The 27050-nt window shown below is 36.3% G+C and overlaps 1 long non-coding RNA gene across 2 annotated transcripts in view; it reads right to left on the bottom strand.

Moving 5' to 3' along the window:
• The window catches only part of LOC117098669, a 73292-nt gene that overhangs the window by 12340 nt on the left and 33902 nt on the right, over nt 1-27050 (bottom strand). The window contains exons 4-5 of one of the 2 annotated variants that reach the window (XR_004443530.1): nt 18578-18622; nt 6580-6699 (exon numbers count right to left, since the gene is read on the bottom strand). This is a non-coding gene — a long non-coding RNA (uncharacterized LOC117098669). Of the gene's footprint in view, nt 1-6579; nt 6700-18577; nt 18623-27050 lie in introns of those variants that run through there. The other variant, XR_004443529.1, reaches the window with a different exon arrangement.

The following is a 27050-nucleotide window of genomic DNA, read 5'->3' as shown; positions in this document are numbered from 1 at the left end:
TGCTTCAGTTTACAACATAAGGCAGCATGCATCCATCTAAGACTATTGCAGATTTGTTTTTAATATATAAGTGTCTAGGACCTAAAATACAGGTAGTTGATGGAATTAAGCAACACTCCTCTCCCACAAAGCCAGCTGCTCTAAAAAGTTATGTACAGTCAAGAAAATTTCTAAAAGATGAAGAGCCTTTTCCTTAGGATGCTTAACTGTATCAGAATCTATGTGAAGCCAGACCATGGGAAAGAAACAGGCACCCCTAAGAGAAAACTCTTTTGAAAAACTATGTAAACTTTGGACCAACCTCAAGCTCTAGAATGTTGTAAGAAAGAGCCGTTTATGCAACATTTGGCTGAGGCTGAAGCCCCTCAGTATGCAGCCACTATGATGTACCTTGGGAAAAATAGCCAGGTGCATGCGCTGAATGAACTAGTCACTAACAACTGTAACATTCAGGAGACCATGTATATTTTGGTGTCAAGCAAACATACAATAATGTCACCTGGGAAGGAAAAGTATCTTCTGTCCCTGCACACAAAGAAACAATTGCCAAGTTGGTAACAGCTGGGTTACTTGTTTACCATGGTGATTCCAGCAATGGTAAAGGCCTTAATTTTGAACTTCATATGTTCAGCAGTAACTCCATATCATGGTGACAACACTAACAGCTACAGAGAACAAGTCTTTTGATGAAGTGAATAGATTTTACAGATCTTTTCCCATGAAGTTATAATAACAAATTTTATGGGCTCAACAAATATGCCTGGACACCTTGTCCTCAACTTGGAAGAGGAACTCTGGGAAGAGAAAGCAGGATAGCAGCTCAGATGCATTGAATGTGAAGTTAAAAGGTTTTATCTAACTTTGCACTCTTAAGCTATTGAAGCAAGGTATAGCAGCTTCACTCTTAAAAATAACAATGCAATAAACATCTTTCAAAAGAGCTTGTCCAGTATTTTAAAATTTGCCTTAATGATAAATTCCCAGAAGCAGAAAAGGTAAAGCACTGTCATTTCTAGATGTCAATGAAAAATGTAAAAAAGATAGTTTACACCAAGGTCCAAGGGAAGGAGAACCACTGTGCTAAAGAATGAGATGAGGTGAGCCTTCACAGAAAATAAGGAACTTAAATATAAATAATAAGTCAGGATTTAGAGTATAGGGAATGGAAATGATGAAAGTGTCTACTGTCACCAGAGCATTCATTCATTTATGCAAGCAATTAGCACTATTATATGCCAGCAATTGTTCAAGATACTGAGAGGACAAGGAGTCATACTGATCTCAATTAATTAAAAAGTTGGCAAACAAAGAGAACTTCAATTAGTGATTGTATTCGTTGGTCTTTTCTCCTGCAATGGGTAAAAAAAAGCTAATCTTATTTATATATGGAATTTAGAGGGGCTTAGATCACATCGGGCTTCATTCATTCATTCATTTATTCTTTCATTCATTCTTTTATCATACATTTACTGAGCACTGCTATGGGCCAGGCACTCTGCCAAGTGCTGGAGATAAAGAGAGATATGACAAAGTTCCCATCCTTCTCATTTTCTCTTTGTTTGTTTGTTTCTTTTGAAACGGAGTATCACTCTGTTGCCCAGGCTGGAGTGCAGTGGCGTAATCTCGGCTCACGGCAACCTCCACCTCCCAGGTTCAAGCAATTCTCCTGCCTCAGCCTCCCAAGAAGCTGGGATTACAGGCATTCGCCACCACACCCAGCTAATTTTTGTATTTTTAGTAGAGATGAGGTTTCACTATGTTGGTTAGGCTGGTCTCAAACTCCCGACCTTAGGAGACCCACCTGCCTAGGCCTCCCAAAGTGCTGGGATTATAGGTGTGAGCCACCACGCCCAGCCCCTTCTCATTTTCATACTCCGGTGGTTAGAGATGTTTAACCTTGTTTAATGTAGTTATCTAAAGCATAAAAAGAACAAACTTCAAAAGATTAACTAAGCAAATTGGGTAGTTTCAGATGATCAGTTGACTTCTTCCTCTAGAAATTGTGAAAGCAAATACCTTTGCATCTGGGTTTTCTACGAAGCATTTCTCTATCTCCATATTCAGGCACAGTGGCAGGATTTGATATGCTGTTTCCTGTCGCCAGGCTATGTTGGCCCCAGAGAAGAGCTGACAATGGTTTGAAAAAGATGAAATCATCACATCAAGCTGAAGGACCTCTCTGTGTAACGTTGCTGTATATTGGACTGATCAGAATGTGCTACCCAGTATTTTGGAGGTAGCCTGACTTCATATGTTAGCCCACTCAAACCTAACTAACCTATCATGGGAACACTGAGCAAAATCTCCATTTACTATCCTCCTCTCTGGCAGCCAGAAAGCCATCCATACTCCATTTATTTGAAAAAAAAAAAAAAAAGGCTTTCCTAGAATCCTCTCCTTGAAGTAAGATTTTTCCAGCTTGTTTACTTAAATAATAATGCCTAAGATCAGACACCAGGTTTTCTTTATTTTGATTATCTTCAATATGCCTCATACACGGCAATGTTCAATTATTGTTCTTTGAACTGATTTATATAGCTAAAAATATCTGCTATTAGTGATTAAATTTTCCCATTATATGCACATTTTTTTTTTTAATCTCAGCAAGGTAGAAATGTGATTTAAAGTGATTGATTTCTGAAGGTCACCTGAACTAATTCAGATTTTAATATATGTTGCTTCATTTTTTAATGTTTTTTAGCACCTTTTAAATAACCTATGAGTGACAGCAATGAAAATGTCCTAGAATTGCTTGTAACATATCTTTTACTCTAAATTAATAAGCTGCTCATCTAAGACAAATTCATTTATGCATTCTACTTTCTTCCCACTGGAAAGGTTGACCAATACTATAATCCTTACTAAACATGCTAATTAAGGAATAGGAAGGTCATTAGGACAAGAATTCACTGAGATAAACATAACTTAGATACAAGATCAAAACAACTGGGATCTCCTGATGCATAAATTATTGCTTTTCAATAATGAACCCAAATTTTTTCCCTACTGCCCACATCACTCTCAAGGAGTATTTTCTTTTTTTATTTTTTTATCTTTATCTTTTATTTTAGGTTCAGGAGTACATGTGCAGGTTTGTTACACAGGTAAGTTGCATGTCGCACGGATTTGAGGTAAAGATTATTTTATCACCCAGGTAATAAATCCAGTAACTGATAAGGCAGTTTTTCAGTCCTTATCCTCCTCCCACCCTCCACCATGAGGTAGGCCTTGATGTCTCTTGTTCCCTTCTTTGCACACATATGTACTCAGTGTTTAGCTCCCACATACAAGTGAGGACATGCAGTATTTGGTTTTCTTTTTCAGTGTTAGTTCACTTAGGATAACGATTTCAAGCTCCATTTACATTCCTGCAAAGAACAAGATCTTGTTTATTTTTTATGGCTGCATAGTGTTCCATGGTGTATGTGCACCATATTTTCTTTATCCAGCCTATCAAGTATGATCATTTAAGTTGATTCCATGTCTTTGCTATTGTGGATAGTGCTGCAGTGAACACATGCATGCACGTGTCTTTAAGGTAGAATGTTTTATATTTCTTTGGGTATATACTTAGTAATGGGATAACCAGATCAAATGGTAATTCTGTTTTAAGTTCTTTCAAAAATTGCCAAACTGCCTTCCACAAGGGCTGAACTAACTTACATTCCTACCAGCAGTGTATAAGCATTCCCTTTTCTCTGTAACCGTACCAGCATCTGCTATTTTTTGACTTTTCAGTAATAGCCGTTTTGACTGGTGTGAAATGATAATCTCATTGTGGCTTTAGTTTGCATTTCTCTAATGGTTAGTGATGTTGAGCATTATCACATATGCTTATTGGCCATGTGTATGTCTTCTTCTGAAAAGTGTCTGTTCATGGCATTTGCTCAGTTTTTGATTGGGTTGTTTATATTTTGCTTGTGAATTTGTTTAAATTCCTTATAGATTCTGGATATTAGATGTTTGTTGTATGCATAATCTGCAAATATTTTCTCCCATTTGGTAGACTGTCTGCTCTGTTGTTAGTTTCTTTTGCCATGCAGAAGTCCCTTAGTTTAATTAGGTCCCATTTGTCAAGTTTTGTTTTTGTCTTTGTCATGAAATTTTTCTCCAGTCCTACAGCTAAGGCAGTGTTAAGAGGCAAGTTTACAACACTAAACCCCCACATCAAAAAGTTAGAAAGATCTCAAATTACCAGCCTAACATCACAACTACAGAAATTAGAGAAACAAGAGCAAACCAACCCCAAAACTAGCAGAAGACAAGAAGTAACCAAAATCAAAGGTGAACTGAAGGAAATTGAGAAGTGAAAACCATACAAAAGATCAACAAATCCTGGAGTTTGTTTTCTGAAAAAAAATCACTAAGATAGATAGACCACTAGCTATACTAATAAAGAAAACAGAAGATCCAAAATAAACACAATCAAAAATGACAAAGGGGATGTTACCACTGACCCCACAGGAAAACAAACAAACAAACAAACAAAAAAAAACCCTCAGAAACTACTATGAACACCACTATGCACACAAGCTAGGAAACCTAGAAGAAACTGATTAATTCCTGGACACATATAACCTCCCAAGGCTGAACCAGGAAGCAACTGAATCCCTGAACAGGCCAATAATGAGTTCTGAAATTGAATCAGTAATAAAAAGCCTGCCAACCAAAAAAAAAATCCTGGGACCAGATGGATTCAGAACGCAATTTTATTAGATGTATAAAGAAGAGCTAGTACCATTCCTACTGAAACCACTGCAAAAAATTGAGGAGGAGGAACTCCTCCTTAACTCATTCTATGAGGCCAGCATCATCTTGATACCAAAACTTGGCAGAGACACAACAACAACAGCAACAAAAAAAAAAAAAAAAAAAGAAAAAGAAAGAAAGAAAGAAAGAAAAAAAAGAAAAAGAAAAATTCAGGGAGTATTTTACAACTTAGGGATTCACCACAAGTATAGTGTTAAGAGGACTGCCACTGGGTTCTGGAGAACAGTACTCTGTTACTCCCTAAACACATTTTCACTGCCATAATAGAATGAAATAAGAAGGAAACCCTCTGGAAGAATTACAATTATTAACTACATTTTTGTTCTACTATTGTTGTAAATTAGTATCACTACTGGAAGCTTTATTACATGTTAATTTATCTGTATTGCATTAAATAACAGGCATTCTGAAATGCTGCAGAATAGTGAAACAGCCTTGTATATATGCCTTGGAGGCTCCTGTCACTCTGCTTAGGAAGATTACTGACTCAAATCTTCAAATACATTATTTAGCATGAAAGCAGAACTATAAGTATTAGAGAAAAAATTGTTTATAATCATATTATAAACAGTTCCATGGCTTGTGCTTCCTTTTATGACATTATCTTTGATTCTAAAAGCACTGACGTCCTCAAAGCTATAACTAAAGAAAGTGACCTATGAAGATACACTTTTAGATGTTCACAGTGAAAGAACAATAGCCATAATAGGAAGGTCTTATTCTGCTGTCCAGTCATCTCCCATCTCACATGCTGTTTCCATGGCTTCAAAGACGTTGCCAATATTTTGAGAGTATATAATTTCAACTTTGAGACACAATGTGATGAAAACTGTATAAAAACTTCTAAAAGGTCACTGCTAGGTTTTACTTTAGGGTACCATCCAATCCTTTTCACCCCAGTACACACAGATGTATGAAAAATGTGTTTACTTATTCTCCTGATACTTTAGAATAAGTTAGCTGAGGAATTTACAACCCAAAAGTGGTAGATCCTTAGGGATCCAAGCCCAGGTGATTGCCTCCTTTTAGAATGCATCTAATTTCAATGTGAGGGTAAATTAATTATCTTCCCCCTCCACGTTCCTCCTCCACTTGACACAGGCCAATTTGTACTGGAAGGTGAAAGTGGCAAAGCAGAACGGGTGATCAATAGCATGTTATATTGGGCTACGGGAAATCTGATTCCCGCGGGACTCAGATAGTCAAAGAGGGCAAGAAGTTAATGGGGGCAAGATAGCAAATCTACACTATAATTTAATTTGCAAGTTAAAAAACTGACTATTTTGCCAAGAAGTCTTTTAATCCATTTTCTTCAATAGCAGAAATCCATGATTATCAGTCTTTCATCCAATTTGAATTAAATACACATACAGAACAGAAAACTAAAACTCAAGAGGGATTTTATTTTAATTTGACAAATATTTTAGTGGATTTAATAAAATAAATTATTGTTACAGAAATGTTGTGGCTTTGAATGATAAGAATCAAAGTGTCACTTTATTTTAAAATGATCACATAAAACCTATGTCTAGAAATTAGATCAAGATAGACTAAATCAACATTCATTCAAATATTTGGAGTATAACTACATGTACTGATAACTATTCTTAAGGCCAGGGATATAAAGATACAAGATAAAAGATGTATCGAAGGCCTCGATGAACTTACGGTTGAGAGAGGACGATGAGTCAAAAAGATTACAAATAGTATGCAATGTGTATCTCTAAATCAGGAATACTTATAATATCTACTTCATTGTAAAAATTAAATGAGATAACTCATAAAAATTATTTAGCCAAATACCTGGTACAAAGTAATTTCAATAAATATCAGCCTCAGATGGTGATCACAACTGTGATGATGACGATGATGATGATGATATGGTGATGCCACCAGCCCAAGAATTTATAGGAACACTGAGGACAGAGACTGGAGATTGAGAAAGAATTTGTAAAAGATTAAGTGGTATAAACATAAGTTAAATTTTTAAAGATGAATAAGAGAGATAATTCAACAAGATAAGGAGTTGAGGGGAGTGATATAAATGACCTAGACAGATAAAACAGAAGTTTTGAAGGCATCCCCCTTCCTCTGAGAAGTTTAGAATCCCTTCTGCACCTTGGAGCAGCTCTGTACTAGACATCTAGTACCCGAATCCTCTCTGGAGCTGATACTGGGGGAAGTGCCCAGACACCTTGAGGAACCCTTGTATCTGGACATGAAATCCAATTTACACGTGTCCCCTTTTACATTCTGGTGAGAATACTTTACATGATGTATTCAATAATATCAAGTGAATCAATAAACGCTTCATTTGGTCTTTCCTATTTACATGAGAACCATTCATCCTGTTATTTGAGTGTATAAATCTGTCTTTATTTAAGTAAATGTCATGTAATGTCTTCAAATCTTAACTGTAGTATACATTGCTTTATTCTACTATTTTTGAACATATATACATCAATTTATTCTTAAATAAATTTATATTCATTTATTCAGCCATACTTTACATATGCCAATAACACACTAGATACAATGCTCCACATATTTGTAAAAGTATAACACACAGTAGAGAAATAAGTTATTTTTTCCATATAGTTTGAAAACACTTAATCATCTAGATCTATACTAAATGCTAAAAGAGACTCTTAAATCAGGAAAAAAAAATATATAGGAAAGTCTTATCAAATCAAATAAGCATTTTATAAAACTACTATGAAACAGTGAAAAGCATATCCCAGACCATATACTCCAGAACATACTCTATTATGCATAATAATTTAGAAGGGTGTTCAGAAAGTAATATGGAAAGTCAAGGCTCAACTGATAGTGTTGGAAGTATTGGTTTGGAACTTGGAAATATGTGAAATTAATCTTCATCCTATAAATACCCTAAAAAATAAATTCAAGATACATCAGAGTGTGCAGGATATTTTCTTTTCTCCCTCCAATTTTTCTCCATCCTTAGTTACCCAGCTTTGAACTTCAAGAGCTTAACAGCCCTTATGAATGCGGCTACCTGCCCCTTTAGCTTCCAGTTGGGTTTGACCAACAGAAGACTCCAGCAGAAGACCACAGAGTAGAAAGAGAACAGCAGCAAGGATTGATTCCCATGGCTCTCTCTGCCACGTCACCGCAGGTTAGTTAAGCTCCTATTTTAAAGGGATGGTCCCTGTCAGGTGACCTGATCTTCAACTTACAGTAACTTCTCTCTCTCCTGATTCTCTCAGGTTTGGGGCTGGTAACAGGACCCCATTAGTACCAGCTCTGGAGCACTGCACCATCTCTTATTCATTTCTTCTCCTCTACCCCACACCATTGTCTGTCATCTCCTATAAAATACTCTCCATTTACACTATTTGAAGTGCTATTTGCTGCCAGAACCTTGACTTATACAGCAATATATAGGAGCTTGAGACAGAGAGTACCCCTAGGTGGAAAAGGTCTATAATTTTATATAAAACTTGCATACAGTGTTATTTTTGCTCTTGAACGGGCCTATAGTTAATGCAATAAGATTAGACATTGAAATATTTATGTGTGAGCCATACACTTAAAAGTTCCATTAAATTTCGTACTTATACAATACACAACATAGGGTACAATCAATGTCTCCAGGGTTACTAAAGAAAACTTTGATATTCATCATTTTTTACTTACATGATGAGAAACATGTGATGCCAGTGGAGAACTGATTCATCTATGGGTCAGATATGAAAAAAGCTCAAAATTCTCCAAGTCAAGTTCTTCCTTTCCATGTGACCTCACATGTCCTTAAGTTATTTATACTTAAGAATGTCTTCATGACTAAATAGAATCAGTAATGACTTCTCTCTCTTTACATAACAGATCAAAGTCATATGGGAGCAAGAGTTTATCTGGATACACTCAACTCTTTCGGGCAAATGGAAAAATATTTGTGAAACTTCCATTTGTGAAGGTCCAGAGGTCCTAAGATACTTTACATTTTCAGAAAATTAAAGCAGCTGAGAAGCAGAGAAGGAGGGATACATCTAGAAAGACAGACAGTGGCTAAATCATGCAGGGCTTTACAGATCATGTTAGAGATTTTCTATTGTATTCTTAGAGTCACAGAAATACTTCAAAGGAACAAGACAAACCTCAGTTTTAAAAGCTAATTCTGCTACCAGATACCAGGAAAAATTACAAAGCTGTAGTAGTTAAAATACCATGGTATTGTTGCAGGAATAAATGAGTAGCTCAATAAAACAAAAGAGAATCTAGAATCACTCCTAAAATTATGGAAATACAGAATATGCTAAAAGTAGAATTTCAAATTACAGAGTACATGGCAAGCTATTAAATAAAGTGTGTTAGGACCATTGACCTTACAGTTGGAAAAAGTTAAATCACAGTCTTACTCTGTGCATTGATTGTGTAACTGCTATGAAAGATAAACCCTAAAATCTCAGTGGCTTAAAGCTATTGAAAGAAGTTTCTCTCTTGTTCACACAGAGTCAAAAATGGAGATTCCTAATTGGTGTATGACTCTCCTCTAAGCAGTAATTCTGGGATTTAAACTCTTTCAAATTTGACTCTATCATCTTTAACACCTGGCCTCCAAGTTCATTTGGGAAGAGGGTAGACATAGAGGATCTCTCTTGGAAGATTTTTATGAGCCAAGACTGGAAGTGGTATACATTACTTCTATTATCATTTTATGCTACAGTTTAGTCACAGGGCCTCATCCAAATGCACAGAAGACTGGGAAATAAAATCTAACTATGTATATACAAAGAAAATGAGATAGATGTGATTACCTAGATCTCAGCCATACCCTATGTCATATACAAATTTAAATTAAATTCCATGTGTATTAAAACCTAAAGTTAAATAAAAAACTATGAAAATACAAAAAAAACTTAAGAATGTTTTTATAATCTTGATCTGAAAAAGTCCTTCTTAGGCAAGAGATATAAAAGAAATAATACAGAAACAAGGAAAAAACTGACAGATTTGACTACATCAAAATTTAAAATTTATCTACCACAAAAGACAAATTTAGAAAATAAACCTTTCTCAAAGGATGTATTTGCAAAACATATAGCAGAAAAAGTTATAATAGCCAAACTGAATAAAGATGTTCTAAAAATTATTTTAAAAATAATTTAGCACAAAAACCAACAAGGAAAAATTAAGGAAATTCACTGGGCCAAAATACGTGTGAAAAGATGTTCAAATTCAAATTCACCATTTTAGGAAAAACAACAAAAACATTTGAAGACTATCTATCACTTTTTCCCATCAAATAGGCAAAGAAATCCATGACTAATGATGAAATAAACCCAACTAAATTTTGATGGAGGTGTAAGCTGGTACAGAGTTTTTGGAAGGGAAATTCAGGAATACACATCAATATTTTAATTGTTCTAGCAATTCCACTTCCAAGATCTATTCTATGGAAACACAAATGTGCACAAAGGTATTGTTTAGATAAATGTGAGAGGGTGATGGAGAGAGTGAGTGAAGATAGGGAAGGAAAAAAGAGGGAAGGGAAAGAAAACTAGAGGAATAAATTAGGAGATAATTATGGATATGGAGGTTCATTGCAGAATTATTTGTAATATAGAAAAATAGTTGTCTTATTTCATTCAAGCTGCTATAACAAAATACCATAAATGATATAGTTTATAAACAGTATAAATTTATTTCTCACAGTATGGAAAGCTAATTCCAGGATCAAGGCACCCGCAGATTCACTATCTGGTGAGGGCCCCCTTCCTGGTTCATAGATAGCCTTCTTTTCGCTGTGTCCTCAAATGACAGAAGGGGCAAATGACTCCCTTGGGCCTCTTTGATAAGACCACTAATCCCATTCAGCAGGGCTCCACCTTCATGATCTGATCTCCTCCCAAAGGTCCCACTTCCTAATACTATCACCCTGGGGGTTAAGATTTTAACATAAAAATTACAGAGGGGGTGATTTTCAGTCCATAGCAATTGTAAACACCCTATATATGGCAATGGTTAAATAAATTATGATATATTTATACTATGCTGATAGGTAGTTCTTAAAATGTATAGAGTAGACTGAAATGCACTAACAGGAAAGGGTTGATAAGGCATATTGAATGATGCAAGTTACATAACAATGAAACTAATTACATACACACATGCATGCACACACAGATATGTAAATGAGTAAATTCAGGAGAAGCTCTCAGAGAATTGACACTAAACGTGGAGAGAGGCATGAATAGAGGCTGGGGATAGGGAGGACAACAACATAAAGTGGATATTTCCTCTTTACATTACATATGTCTGTATTGTTTCAGTTTGTTAAAGTGTGTGGATTTCTTTTAGAACTAAAATTAAAATTTACTCTAATTAAAAAAATTATCATATGAATTAATGCCTCTACATTTTTGCTCCAGCCTTTTTCCATGTTCTGTGGTAGGTAAATTCCTATTTATCTTTCAGGGCTCAATTCATTTATCACAATATTTCTTGATGTTTAAGTCATAGCTGCTCCAAAATTCAAATGTGAATATTAAGCTTCCTTAAATATGGGGCACCTGGACACCTGGCAACCTCCCACCCATTCTACAAACACCCAATACCAGCATCTCACCTCTGCTTCGATACTACTATGACATCACAGCACCTAACATTGTATTGCAGCCATTCCTTAGACCCATCAATGAACTTATTTATCTAGTCGTCTTCATAAAGAGAAATTTTCCTTCAGAAATGCAACTAAGAATAAAATGCAACTAAGAGAAGTCATCTCTGGCTTTCACCCTCTCTTTACCCAATAAGTGCCCCGGGAATGTGAGCCATTTCCATAATTCATAGGCACCTTGTGACATGTAAGGTTATTTTTAAATTTGTTTTCTCCTGTTAAGAAAAGATTTTCTTCCTAAAATTAGATTATGAATCTACTTCTAAAACCACTAATCAAACATAAGTTAAAACTGCTTAAATAAGGGAGAGAAAATGTTAGAGCTCTAAAATCGCTAGAAATAGGTCACCCAGAGCTTCAATAAAACTTCAGAAAAGGTTTCAGTAAAAAAAAAAGGTATTCTCATTAAGAAGCTGTAAAGTAATCCTGCTATCAAACAGTGGAAAAGATCACATGTGCAAAAGCAGCAAAATATAGTCCATAAAGTCATTTAATGAAGCAGAAGTTTGTATCTATGCCATATCTAATGCATTTCTTGAAAAAGCTCGGCATATTCACTAATTATGAGTCATAGATTATACACAGTTATTATGGGTATTATTCAGCAACAGAAGATTTAAAGTTGGTTGTCTTCTCTACCATAGTTAGCAAAGAAATATTGGTACATATATGATCTGTTTAAATAGGTTAGAAAATAGGAGGGAATTTATTAACTAGCCTTTTAATTATGCAAACAGAGTTTCCATAATTTTAAACTGAATTCCATGACACCCACAGATTTTCCTATAATCTAGCTGTAAATAGTAATTACAGTCTTCATAGTAGAAAATACTATATTTTAGGTTGCAAAACAGTCTCTATTATTATCTCCTATATTAAGTCATTTGATGATGGTCTAAAACTTTCCTAGTGGGGAGATTTTTATATTCATTGGTAGTCATATCTTACTTCACTTTCATAAAAACTGTAAGAAAAATTTGTCAGCCATTTTAAAATTAAAGGACAACGGAGAAGGAAATTTGCTGCTGAACTTTAAAACATTATATTTAGCAGGTCCTCCGTGGGTTGCATAATCAGTTCAAGACTATGGATTAACAATCAAAGGGAGCTCAGACACTGACCTACATTAGAGAAACCCTACACATACAACCAAAAATTCATCCTCCCCAGAGGACTAAAAGCCTTCAGGGTAACCTGCTAGCTAAGCAGCACATGTCCCAGTATTATAGTGCAACGGACCAGGAAAAAAAAATCATCCCGAAAGGCACCACAGTAAGGGTGAGAAAAACAGTAAGAGTCCTACATAATCCAGCATTAGTTTTCAGACCTAGGCAATAGGGCTTCAAGGCAATAATCATTTAACTATGGATTATGCAAATTCAAATCTACACCTACTCAGGATGTTGAACACCCAAGTTGCCAAAATTAATTGAGCCTCATCAGAAGTGGGAAAATTTCACTATCTTGAGCTTCACACCTGAATATTTCACAATCACTTCTACTTTGCATGGGTGCAAAACTTCACTTCCCATATTGTCACCAAAATCTACTCCCCCCTCCTGTGTTTCCTGTCTCAATGAACAGATCCTTCATCTAGCCAATGGATTGCACAAGCCAGAAAACTAAGCATGGCCCTTGATAGCTCTCATCTTGCACATCCAATCACCAAGTTCCTTTTCAAATTTCCTCATTCATTCATCTTTCTTCATTCCTACTGCCCCCACCATAGTTTAGACCACCAAAATTACTTCACTGGGTCTAAAGGTGGATCTAGAATAAAACTCATGAGTCTTAAGGCCCCTTCTAGAGCTTCACATCTAATTTTGCATTCAAAATTCTTTATTTTTTTAAAGGACCCCAAAATATGTAACCTATGAAACATACAAAATCTGTAGCCTTTGCTGTCTAAATTATTGCAGTGGTCCCTATCTCCCAGCTTCCAATCTTGTCTGATTTTTATCTCTGTTCTGTACTGTAGATTAAGCACTCCATCTAAAACACAAATATGACCATATTCTTCTCTTGCTTAAAAATTTCTAATAGGCCGAGCGCGGTGGCTCAAGCCTGTAATCCCAGCACTTTGGGAGGCCGAGACGGGCGGATCACGAGGTCAGGAGATGGAGACCATCCTGGCTAACATGGTGAAACTCCGTCTCTACTAAAAAATACAAAAAAAAAAAAAAAAAAAAAAACTAGCCGGGCGAGGTGTCGGGCGCCTGTAGTCCCAGCTACTCGGGAGGCTGAGGCAGGAGAATGGCGTGAACCCGGGAGGAGGAGCTTGCAGTGAGCTGAGATCCAGCCACTGCACTCCAGCCTGGGCGACAGAGTGAGACTCCGTCTCAAAAAAAAAAAAAAAAAGAAAGAAAAAGAAAAAGAAAATTTCTAATAGCGCCATGTTTCTCCTAGGATTTAGTCTCAACTCTTTATTATTGTTTACTTTTCATGTAGTCAACACACACTTTGTGATCTACACACAACTTGAAACCACCACTGCAAAATTATAACTGACACAGTGAAACAGATCTGACCTAACCAATTCCATCTTGCCTCTAACCTCCAAGCTGTCCTGGGTATAGGCTGAACTAACTTTAGGAGGAACTTAGTTTATACTTTATAGTATAAAACAAAGATGATAATTGCCCTTTCCTAAAACAAACCTCCATCTTGCCTGGGGATTAGACTGTCTTTGCAGGACTAGCAAATTCTCTACAAGATTAGAAATTATGGTGTAGCAGTCATGCAGCTGGAGGCTACAAGATTTTTACCCTCCCTAAACTGCTCCTAAGATAAGTGCGTGAGACATTTTGCATACCCGCACTTGAGGGATCATCTGGTGCCACCCAGATCCATGAACTGGCTCATCCCATCTTAGGAACTGACTCCGCACAGAAAGACAGCTTCGACTCCCTGTGATTTCATCTCTGACCTGACCAATCAGCACTCCTGGCACTCCAGCACTCACTGGGACTTCCTGCCCACCAAGTTGTCCTTAAAAACTGATCCGTCCGTACCAGGTGGCTCAGGCTTGTAATGCTAGTACTGTGGGAGGCAGAGGAGGGCGGATTGCCTGAGCTCAGGAGTTCGAGGCCAGCCTGGGCAATATGGTGAAACCCCGTCTCTACCAAAACACAAAAAATTAGCCGGGTGTGGCAGCGTGCGCCTCTAGTCCCACCTACTCGGGAGGATGAGGCGGGAGAATTGCTTGAACCCAGGAGGCAGAGGTTGCAGTGAGCCGAAATTGCATCACTGCACTCCAGTGTGTGCAACAGAGCAAGACTCCATCTCCCCCTCACCCCTGCAAAAAACACTCTGATCCCCGAACGTTCAGGAGACTAATTAGTAATAATAAAACTCTGGTCTCCTGCACAGCCAGTTCTGTGTGAATTACTCTTTATTGTATTTCCCCTGTCTTGATAACGTGTCTCTGTCTAGGCAGCAGGTAAGGTGAACCCATTTGGGCAGTTACAAATTTAGCCAGCTACTCTACAGACCCTACATATTCTTTGGACAAACAAATTTGTGTCCCCTGCCTTCCCCAATACTTCCCACTCTCTTTGCTTAAGAGACTAGAAGCCATGTGGTGATTCCTATTAAATCGGCAGCCACACCACCACCATGTTGTCACTGAGTAGGCATTTCACAAATATTTATTGAAGTAATAAGTGAATGAATAATGAATGCACTCTACATCACTGGTCCAAATCCAGGAATAGTGATCAGCAGCCCACAAGGGATCGATCTAGCAAGAAAAGGAACTGATTGATTCCTGAGAGTACATTGCAGTTGATTTCCCATATTTATGAGTAATTATACTGGAAAGAATTTTAATAAATCATATATCAGAGAGAACTGTCATTAAGTCTCACTCTAAGTTTCTCTCTTCCTTAGAAATATGCATGTCTTCCCAATATCCTATTGCTTTGACTATAATACCTGATATGCCAGATGTTTCCAAGCTGACATTGCCCTATCTATCAAACAGAGTATCTAATTCAGGGCCTAAATATAGGCGATTGCTTCTCTTTCTCCAACACACTGTTTTCGGGTAAGTATTTTTCTACTTATCCTGTTTCACCATGTAATCTGGCAAACTTTGGAGTTTTTTTCTGTTCCTGTTTCCCCATTGTGGTTAATTTTATGTGTCAATTTGACTGTGACATGGGGTGCCCAGAATAAACATTACTTCTGGGTGTGCCTGTAAGGGTGTTTCCAGACAAGATTAGCATTTGAATTGGTGGACTCTGTAAGGCTTGCCCTCAATCATCCAATCTACTGAGGGCCAAACAGAACAAAAAGGTGGAAGAGGGTGGAATTCAGTCTCTGCCTGACTGAGTCTTCTCCTGCCCTCAACTGAGACTTATACTACAAGCACTCTCAGAACTACCTCCCCAGCTCTCCTGGGTCTTCCGCTTGCAGACACCCAATTATGGGACTTCTCAGCCTCTATAATCACAAGAGCCAGTTCTTTATGATAAATCATATATTGCACACACACACACACACACACCCCGTATTGATTCTGTTTCTCCAGAAACTCCTGACTAATATACCTACCTCCTTCATATATATTCTCATCAGGTACCTAGGACAATATGTTTTTTCAAAATTATCCCAACAATTACTTTCTATGTATTAATACTTACTTACTTAGATTTTATTTCATACTGAAATAAGCCTTCCAATAATTACAAAACAACACAAACTTTTTTATACTCATTCATTTAAGAAATAGTCATTGAATATTTACTTTATGTACTGAACAGTATACTACAGGGTACATAAGATAATTTATATTGTACATTTATATTATCCTACATGCTTTTTTAAATCTAGGGACATAATAAAATAATTTTATATCACTCAATAAATGCTGTAGATCTTTTTATATGGTTCTTGCCTATTTCCTTGTTAAATGTTCTAAATATACATAGATGACAGATAGTGACAGATAGACTTTCAGATAGATACTTGAATACTAGGATTTACTTAAATTTGAATATTTTTTCATATACATGTTATTGAGATTTCACATATCTATACATACATTAAACTGACAGTTAAAATACAGTTTTTGATCACTGAATTGTTCTAGTTTTTAAGAGTTCATAGGACAAGCCTTCCATCCGTAACTTTTTTGTCAATATTTTCTTAGCTCTTCTTGCTTTTTCCCTCTTCTAGGTGAATTTTAATAAGATTTCCTCAAGTTCCAGATAATCACATAAGGGTTTTGTGCAGAATTGCATCAAGCCCATAAGTTGATTTGTGAAGAACTGACATCTTGACCTTATAGAGTAATCCATGATGATTATATTAATAATGATGATCTGGGACAATCTGCTGTTGTCTATGCTTATTCTTAGTTTATAGAAATATCCAGATATTACAAAATATTAACATGAGTAATCTATCTATTTGATCATTGCTCAGTCAAAAATAAAGAAAACAATTGTACTTTGTCAAAATTATTAATTATTAATTTCATATTCCTACCTCAAAAAACCATACCAGATATGCAATGGTGTCAAAATTTAATACAGTTCACTAGCTGGACAAAGCCATATTTATACAAAATTCAACAGAAACAAGAACTTTCTGCTTTGCATTCTTTTCATGAAAGAGTGACTATCTTTTAGTACTCCACTCCCTAACCTAATAAAGGTCATCTACTTCCTCAATATCATAATATAAAATATTTAAAGTTATGGATACAATAGTGTTTCAACTCAGATAAATTATGAAAGAAGAGCTTTGGACACAGAGAGGGGAACAACACACATGGGGGGCCTGTCCAGGGATGGGGGTCAAGGGGAGGGAGAGCATTAGCACAAATACCGAATGCATACGGGGCTTAAAACCTAGATGATGGCTGGGCGTGGTGGCTCACGCCTGTAATCCCAGCACTTTGGGAGGCCGAGGCAGGTGGATCACCTGAGGTCAGAAGTTCAAGACCAGCCTGATTAACATGGTGAAACGCCGTTTCTACTAAATATAGAAAAATTAGCTGGGCGTGGTGGCAGGCGCCTGTAATCCCATCTACTCAGGAGGCTGAGGCGGGAGAATCGCTTGAACCCGGGAGGCAGAGGTTGCAGTGAGCTGAGATCACACCATTGCATTCCAGCCTGGGCAACAAGAGTGAAACTTCATCTCAAAAAAACAAAAACAAAAAACCTAGATGATGGGTTGATAGGTGCAGCAAACAACCATGGCTCATGTATACCTATGTAACAAACCTGCATGTTCTGCACATAGATCCCGGAACTTAAAATAAAATAAAACAAAATTACAAAAGAATAGGCCATCCAGTGAGATTAAGCAAAACCAGATAGCAATAAAAATTGCACTGCTGTAGTAGCTTCATGATTTTGAATCTATGCAAAGTGAGAAAGTGTAACATATTGGTTGGTAAGTACCTTCACAGCAGAGATCTTCTCTTTATTTACATCTAGCACATGGCCAGCAATCAGAACTGGGAAAATTTTCAAAATAGGCTAACTATAATTTTTAGGTCCTAAGTGGTATTTTTCTGAATATTCAGAGTGAAAATATTGTAGTCCATAGCTTAACTTTTGATCAGTATACATATTCTACCCTAAGAATCTCTTTACGGTCAGAATCTGTATCTGACTTATCTTTTTACCATCAACATTTAACACTGACCAAGCTTGCACATATTAAATTAAAATAGTGAGAACAATGGCATCATCTCTGGGAATGAAATAAGTAAATGTGTATGTGTGTGTGTGTGTGTGTGTGTGTGTGTGTCTGTGTATCTGTGTGTTTTATTGTATCCCAATATAGAGATACATATGACCAGTGTGATTTCATGCTTTGAAAAGTGTCAAAATAATTGGCTTGGAATTAACAAAGTTACTGACATTTTAAAAGGCCATGTGCTAGAGAAAAAGCACAGAATTTTTTACTAAGTTGTACGATAAGCCCTTAACAATTATATCTACGCATATCATCACATAGCTGTAGAAGCCAGAAGTTCTTTAAAACTAGTTGAGCAGCACTAGTTGGCCTTTCCTATCTTCCTTAGAAGTGTGCCTTTATTAGTGTGCCCTTCAAAAACTGCAAACTGTACAGAGACAGGAAAACAGTGCTCTCCCAAGGAGTTAGAAAGGAAAGTAAATCATGGATGAGTCTAGCCTCTGACACACTCACATAGGCCTTGTCTCTTGGAAACCTCTTCATTTTTTGCAGTCAACTCTGGAAAGCAGACAAAGAAAAAGACATTTGTAATTTTGACCTACACTTAAAAAAAATAAATTTAACAAACAGAAAGATGCTACAGTTTAGAGAAACATAAAAATGTTAGCTTTGCAATCACCATAGCAGAGGCACATGAGATGGCAGAAATGCCAATCTTGTCCATGAGAAACACGTGTGCAAGGCCTTGCTGCAAGCCACCATCTGTACGTTCCTTACTGCAACCTTTTCATGCTAAACCAGTGATTTGTGTTTGTAACAGTGTTTGGTGTGGAAAGTAAAATAGCAGGACAAAAGAAACATGAAGAATGCCTGTTCCACGATGGAGCACCTCTACAACTTTAGTCATGGTTATATGTTAGCTAGCCATGTACAAGCTTTTCACAAAACAAATTATGCCAACAGACACTGAAGTAGCCATGCTCTTCTATACAGTCTAGAATCATTCTTGTGTTTTCGCAAAGCCCATCAAACCCTGCTGTAAAATGCAGGAAGCCTCTTTTCTGGGAAGCCTCCTTTCTTCATTCATATCTCTGACTATCAAATGGAAGAGATGTCATTGTTGATTAAATGCAGATATTGAGAGTGATCCTAGGATAGAACCTTCTAGTCCATGGCATGGCAGAGAACAGTGGGAAGAACTTTGAAAAGTAAGAATGACCTGCATCTCTCTGAATAAACTGTTTGATATATCTGCATTAACTTCTTTGTTTTCATCAAGGGTGTTTCATAATGTTTTCGTCCTAATCTCCTTAAGAAACAAGAGTGCTAAAATACTATTTAAGAAATTCATTCTATGTCTCAAATATGCTTAATAAAGTGGGGGAGAGGGAGTTATGTTCAGGAAATGTGACAATGTGTAAAAAGACAGTCATAAAGAGCACAGATATATAGAAAAAGAGTCACATCTTCCTCAGGCCATAGTCTCATTTTTTTTCATAAAGCAAAGAGGACATAGGTGAATGAAAATATGGAGAAAAATGTAGTAGCTAGACTCCTATCGCCTATCCAAGAGGATTGTAGCTCTAAATGTGAAAATAAAAACAACAAAGCTTCTGAAAGACCGTGCAAGTGAGTATCTTCTAAATGACTTTGAGGTTAAGAAATATTTCCCAGAGAACAAAAAGCACTAATCAAAGGAGAAATTAATAAATTAGACTACATTAAAATTAAGAAGTTCCTTTCATTAGGAAAACACTTAAGACAGTGAAAAGGCAAGCCACAGTATTTCCAACACATATAATCAACGAAGGACTAATATAGAATAAAGTACTTCAAACTACCAATAAGAGAAATCCACAACTCATTTGCAAAAAGTGGCAAGAGACTAAACAAGGATTTTACAAAACAGGATATCCAAATTTCCAACAAATATATTAAAAGGGTTTGTTAAACTGGCTGGGCACAGTACTTCACATCTGTAATCCCAGCACTTTGGGAGGCCAAGGAGAGTTAATCACTTGAGGCCAGGAGTTCAAGACCAGCTTGGCCAAAATGGCAAAATCCTGTCTCTACTAAAAATACAAAAATTAACCAGGCATGGTTGCTCACACCTGTAATCCCAGCTATTCAGGAGGCTGAGGCAGGAGAATTGCTTAAACCCGGGAGGTGGAGGTTGCCATGAGCTGAGATTACGCTACTGCACTCCAGCCTTGGTGACAAAGCGAGGCTCCATCTCAAAAAAAACAAAACAAAACAAACAAACAAACACAAAAAAAACAAGTGGTGTGATTAAACCTCAATAGTAGCCGAGGAAAGATAAAGACACACCTCTGCAAACCCATCAGAATTCAAATAACTGGAAATACCAAGATTTGGTTAGCTTTAGGAACAACAAGCAGTCACACACTATTGACAGAATGGAAAATTATTTGGGATATCTGCTTTGTATTGTCTCCTCAAGTTAAAAATGCCACATCTAGTGACCCAGCAACTTCATACCTACATATAGACTAAACATGTATACATATTAACCAAAAGATGTGGTCAAGAATATTCATAGAAACATTATTAGTAATAGGCAAAAACTGGAAACAATTCAAACATCCACCAACTGTAAAATAAATAAATTGTGGTACATTCATGTAATGAAACACACTACTGCCATTAATATGAACAAACTACACCCACGTGCAATAATAACATCAATGAATCTCACAAACATAATTTCGCAAAAGAAGCCAGGCACAAGGGAATACATTTCATATAATGCTATTTACATAAAGCTTTAAAAAGTAGGCAAAACTGATCTATAGTGTTAGAAACCAAAACAGTGCTTACTTCTGGGGAGAAAGGAGGGTTCCGTGATTAGGAGGGGACACAAATTGCTTCCAGGGTGCTGTCCCCATGTTCTATTTCTTGAGTAAGAAAGTGATTTCACAAGTGAGTTAATTTTGAGATAGTTAATTCAGTTGAACACTTTTTTCTGCACTTTTCTGTATGTGTTACACTTCAGTGAAGAGGTTTTCTCTTTTTTTAAGCAGCCAGATATAGTCTTTCTTTGGAGAATTAAAAACAAAACAAAAACAAACAAACAAAATTGCCCCTAGTGTACTCAATTTCTATCAAATGCCAAGCCCTTTATCAAAATAAGCTAATCTTTTTTAAAAAGATTAAGTCCATGTGATTGTCCTTTTAAAATTACGATTGACCCTGTTATTAAGATGAGTAAAGTAAGAAATTGAGTGATGTGTCCAAAATTTAAAGGTTAATAAATTCCAGGCCTAGGGTACAAGTACCAGGTCCTATTATTACAAGCTCAGTACCATTTCTGTCATTATACAAGTGCTTTGAAGTTTAAAGCATAGTTTTGCTTCACATCTTCAATCCACCAAGAAATTGTGTGTAATAGGATAGATATGCTAGCCTCATTGTGCTGCCAGGAAATTATATGTGCTAGAAGGCGTCTGTTGCTGAAATCATCCCTCCTGAAAAGCCTCGGGGCATCTACTGTGCCTACAGGCCCCTTCTGAGGGCAACCATGTTCAAAGCACTCTGGGCTTTGCATAACATGACCCTGTGACCTGGCCTCTGCCCTATTACAGTGGTTAAAGGCATGGGATTTGAAGTTAAGCAGAGCTGAGTTTGAGTCCCAGCTCTGTCAGTATTTAGCTTCTCTGAGTCCTTGTTTCCGTATCTGTAAAACAGGGATAAGAATAATACCTGCTTCCCAGTACTGAGATGAGCAGTAATCTGGTTCTTGACATTGAGTTAAATGACAACGTTCTTGGTAGAGTTTTTGGTTTCTGTCATTGTTCTAATGCTCATAGACAACAGTGGCCTCTGAGGTAAGCCTGACATGAGATTGCAGTAGCACTCTCTCCTACATGAAGACCCATCAGTGCAACCATACATTCTCTATGGCAGAGGTGACTGTGAGATGTGGAGAGAGCTGAAAGTCAGTGGGAGTATAAATTGAAAATCCACATTAAGGAGGATGAGTCCCTAAAGTGATAGGAGCCAGTAGGCAGAGGCCAAGGTCAATAGAGGACACTTTGCTGGCAGCATGAACAAGAAACTGAGAGAGACTTAGGTAACAGGCAAGATGCAAAAACAGTGAGCAATGGACACTGTTTCTGGAGGAGACATTTTCAGACTCACTGTAATCAGAGCTGCTAGGTGGAAAGTGTAGCTTACTAAGGGACAGGGAATGAAGGGGAGGTTCTCTTTGAAGCCTCTTCTGTAGCTACTGAAAGCAACCTCAGCCCTCTTCCCATAACATGACAAGCTGAGCACATCACTGTTCCCTGTGCCCAAAAGCTCTTTAACTCTATTGGGAGAGAAAGTTAAAGGGTCTGTCCCAAAACCAAATAAAAGGAGCTAGATTAAGCCAGTGGATAAAGGTTCAAGTTGATTCAAGAAAACACTTAACTTTTACTTAATGAGTGCTATTTGTAATCTTCTTAAACTTCTCCATCACAGACTGTTTAGTGAACAAATTATTTCTAAATCTAAAGAATAGTTAATAGAATCTTCTTAGTGATTCATACAGAGAAAACCTCTGGACTTGATCCACTCCACCAGAAACCAAGGCATTGCTAACAAGTCCCCATATGGAAAACGTAACCACAAGAGGAAATGTCTTCAAAGTCTACTCAAAGACAAACCAATTTGAAAAGTGGCAATATATATCCTACATGCTAAAAGATCTAGACTTAGACCAAGAATTTGGCTTCAAGCATAATACAATTACAAATACATAAATAATTAATGTGGATTATTTATGTTTTGTTTATGCTAGAAAAACTCATGAAAAATAGAAACAAACAGTTTTATACATAAGGAAAACACCAGAATATCTAGAAGCCATTACTACCACATAAGGTAATGTTTGACTCTTAGGGGCTAAAGTTTGAATAGATATTTCCTTAGGTTCTTATTTAAATTAATATTTAAACTATTTGAGTTCCTTTGGCTTTCTTCCTCATCAAATAGAAGCTGAGGACATCTAGTAGGTAGACATCCAGAAAAAGATGGTCTGTAAGTTTATTTGAATAACTGGAGGTTAAATGTATATTGTGTCACTATTTTCAAAGTGAAAGTTATAAATTCCTTTCTAGGTGTTTTCTTAGAAGTATTTTACCATTATGAACACTATTTGACTACTAATAACTTGAAGGTCACATAAAAAAATTATATCTGCTGTGATTCAAAAAGAAATAGCAACTAGGTTGTGAACAAGAGCCATGTTCATTTTGCCGATTTAGAATAATGTAGCAGTGCCTATAACAAGTAAACAGTGGACGGGCTTGGTTCTGCTGGATTTAGATTAACCTTTACAAGCAATACAGAATTAGATTATGAAAATAAATTGAAAATGGCATCTCCTTAGACTCACTTTGTACTCTGCATTTTCTTAAGCTTTTATGTGACTGTCAAATATTAGTTCAGGGCTCCATTCATATTTATAGCATTTTATCTTTTTTTTTTTTTCCTGAAAAGATAAGCACCAGTCTTCAGAAAAATATTCTGACTACTGGATACAAAAAACAACTCTTTCTTGAATGGTTAATGTTTCAAATATGAGCACAGATACCAGATGGCAAAAGGGGGAAAAAAGAATTCAAGTTGTTTCATTGTTCAATGATAAGGATTTTTCCATCTGCTGACTCAATACTAACTTGGTTTGCACTCTCTTAGAGCCAATACAATTAAAATTCTATTTGAAGTGAAAAGTTTCAGAAAAAAAAATTAGAAACCTGAGAAACCTTTTTACAGGTTATACCCATCCCTTAAATAGCTACGCTTTTACGTGTAATAGCTACGCTTTTACATGTACAAATGTAAGTGCATGATAACTTTAAGATAGAAAATACTTTTTGAAAAATTCTAAAGACACATGTATTGAAGTAATAATGAAGACTATTTTATGTGATTAAAATGTAAGTGAACATCTGCAAGAATTTAGAGTCATAGTGAAATAAAATGCATCTAAAGTAATAATATACTGGGGTAATGATCACAAAGGATGAAATGGAAGACTACTGGTAAGTGAACAATGTGGCAGCCATTGACAAAGGAAAAAGTTTAAATGGCTGATACACCGAGATCAAATGGCAAGTAATGAGGAGAATGGAATAGCAACGACTAGCAAGCACATCTTAGAGGACAGCAGAAGGCTTATACACTGAAGTAGGCCTAAAGAGGAGAAATAGCTATAAACAGAATTCACGAGAACAAGACTCAAGTAAGAATCACGAACAGGAGAGTCCTAGGATCCCTCCAAGCAAGTTGATGCCTAATACAACATTTTCCCCACGATCCTTTCATAGACAGAGTTCCTACTCAAAATAAAATATTCATAATATTAAGAAGGAATTTTCCAGGGTTACCTTCCTTTTTTTTTTTTTTTGAAAACACTACCCAGTTTAGGGCGTCTCTTTAATATTTAAAAGTTCCTCAAAAGATCATGACTTCTGTATTCCTGATGCCTACTACCTAGTATATGATTAATGTTCTACAAATATTTCTAGGTTTTTCCTCCAGCTTTATTGATGTATAATTGGCAAATTAAAATTCTCTCTCTATATATATATTTAAAGTATATATGATGTTTTGATAGGCATATGTAATTTGTGATATGCATTGCCACAATCAAGCTAAAGAACATATCTGCCACCTCGCATAATTACTAGTGTGTGTGTGTTTGTGTGTGTGTATGGTGGGAATATTTAAGACCTACTCTCTTAACAGGTTAAAAGATAAAGGCAGCCAGGAGCGGTGGCTCACGCCTGTAATCTCAGCACTTTGGGTGGCCGAGGTGGGTGGATCACCTGAGGTCAGGCCAAGGTGGGTGGATCACCTGCGGTCAGGGGTTTGAGATCAGCCTGGCCAATATGGTGAAATCCCATCTCTACTAAAATGCAAAAATTAGCTGGGCATGGTGGCAGCAGCCTGAAATCCCAGTTACTCAGGAGGCTGAAGCATGAGAATCACTTGAACCCGGCGGGGCAGAGGTTGCAGTGAGCCAAGATCGCACCACTGCACTCCAGCCTTGGCGACAGAGCGAGACTCTGTCTCAAAAAAAAAAAAAAAGATGAAGACAGAGTAAACGGATAAAGGGATATTTACAGGGTACTTTCTAGGTGGTCAGGAAAGTGGAAAGTTGACTGTGAAAGCTGAAATATGATGGAAAGCAAGCAGCAAGTCACTATGTGTGGACAAACATCTCACAGCGTCCAGCAAGGGAAGAGGCTCTGAAGCTAATGCATGAAGATACTCTACAGGAGTCTTTTGATTAGGGGAAGATAAAAAGATTTTAAATAAGATGAATTTTTAAAGTCTATTCATTATTCTTAATTAACAGGAAAAATATACACATTTATATATTCATACTTTAAGAGTATCAGTCTCAAAATAAACCAAAGTAAAATAGGAGTTCTCTCTCTCAATCTCCCTCCCTCTCTCTCCGAGAAATATTTTGATTTTCAGTCTGGATGATCTGTTTATTGTTGAATGTGTGTGTGTATGTGTGTATATATATATATATTTATATAATTTAGGTTAATCACATTTGTTTTTTAATAGAGGTTTACCTCCCACCGCACTTGGGATCTATAACATATGCCTTAACAACATTATTTCTAGTCAAGTAAAATAAGCTTTTGATACATTTTATATATTAGATTATATTCCAACAATACAACAAAGTAATATTATCTTCATTCATATATGAGAAAAACTGAAACTCAGAGGAAATTTGTAACTTGCTTAAGATCACATGATGGGAAATGATAGAATTCAGGTCTGAACCTGGGTGTCTTGACCCAAAATGTTAGGTTTTTCCCCATTGACACGCTTAATACTAAAATGGTACTATCTTTGATGTTTAGGGTATTGCCACCCAAAATTATTTTCTATATTTAAATAAATCAATCAAAATAAAGTTATTAAAACAATTTTATATATTTAAAATATAAAAGTTTTTAATGTTCTTTTGATTTTATCTTTGACCCATTGATTGTTCAGAAATGTATTATTTGATTTATACGTATCTGTGAATTTTTCCATTTTCCTCCCACTATTGATTTTAAATTACATACTATTGTGGTCAGAAAAGATACTTGATATGATTTCAATCTTCTTAAATTTATTAAGACTTGTTTTATAGCCTCACATATGATCTATCCTGGAAAATGATCTGTGTGCACTTGAAAAAAATGTGTATTCTGCTGCTATTGGATGGTATGTTCTGTAAATACTTGTTAGGTCCATTTGGTCCAGAATGTTGTTCCAGTCTGTTGTTTCCCTACTGCTTTTCAGTCTAGGCAACCTGTACATTGTTGAATGCGGTATATTAAAGTCCCCTACTATTATTTTATTGTCTATCTCTCCCTTCAGATTTATTAATATTTGTTTTATATATTTAGGTGTTTTGATGTTGGGTGAATATATATTTACAATTGCTATATCCTCTTGATTAACTGACCCTTTTATTATTAAATAATAACCTTCTTTGTCTATTATGACAGTTTTGACTTACAGTCTATTTTGTTCAACGTAAGTATAGCCACGTCTGCTCTCTTTGGTTACTATTTGCCTAGAATATCTTTTCTCATCTCTTCACTTTGTGTGTGTGCCCCTAATGTGAAACTGACTCCACTCTACACAGTACAGAATTACATCAAGGTTTATTTTTTTAAGCTATTCGACCACTTTATGTCATTTATTGGAAAATTTAATGCATTTACATTTTAAATGATTATTGATAATAAGGACTTATTATTGCCATTTTATTCATTGTTTCCTGACTGTTCTGTAGTTTCTTTGTTCCTTTCTTCCTCTCATAGTCTTCTTCTGTAACTTGATGATTGTTTTTTGGTAGTGGTATGTTTTGATTCCTTTTTCTGTATCTTTTCTGGACCTATAACAGGTTCTTTGTCATTACCACAGGGCTTACATAAAATATATTTTTTAGTTATAATAGTCT

This window comes from Trachypithecus francoisi, unplaced genomic scaffold, assembly GCF_009764315.1.
Source record: "Trachypithecus francoisi isolate TF-2019V2 unplaced genomic scaffold, Tfra_2.0 Lachesis_group16, whole genome shotgun sequence".
In the NCBI taxonomy this organism is placed as follows: domain Eukaryota; kingdom Metazoa; phylum Chordata; class Mammalia; order Primates; family Cercopithecidae; genus Trachypithecus; species Trachypithecus francoisi.
Note: the sequence above shows the minus strand (reverse complement) of the source record. Positions and strands in the feature narration are given on the sequence as shown.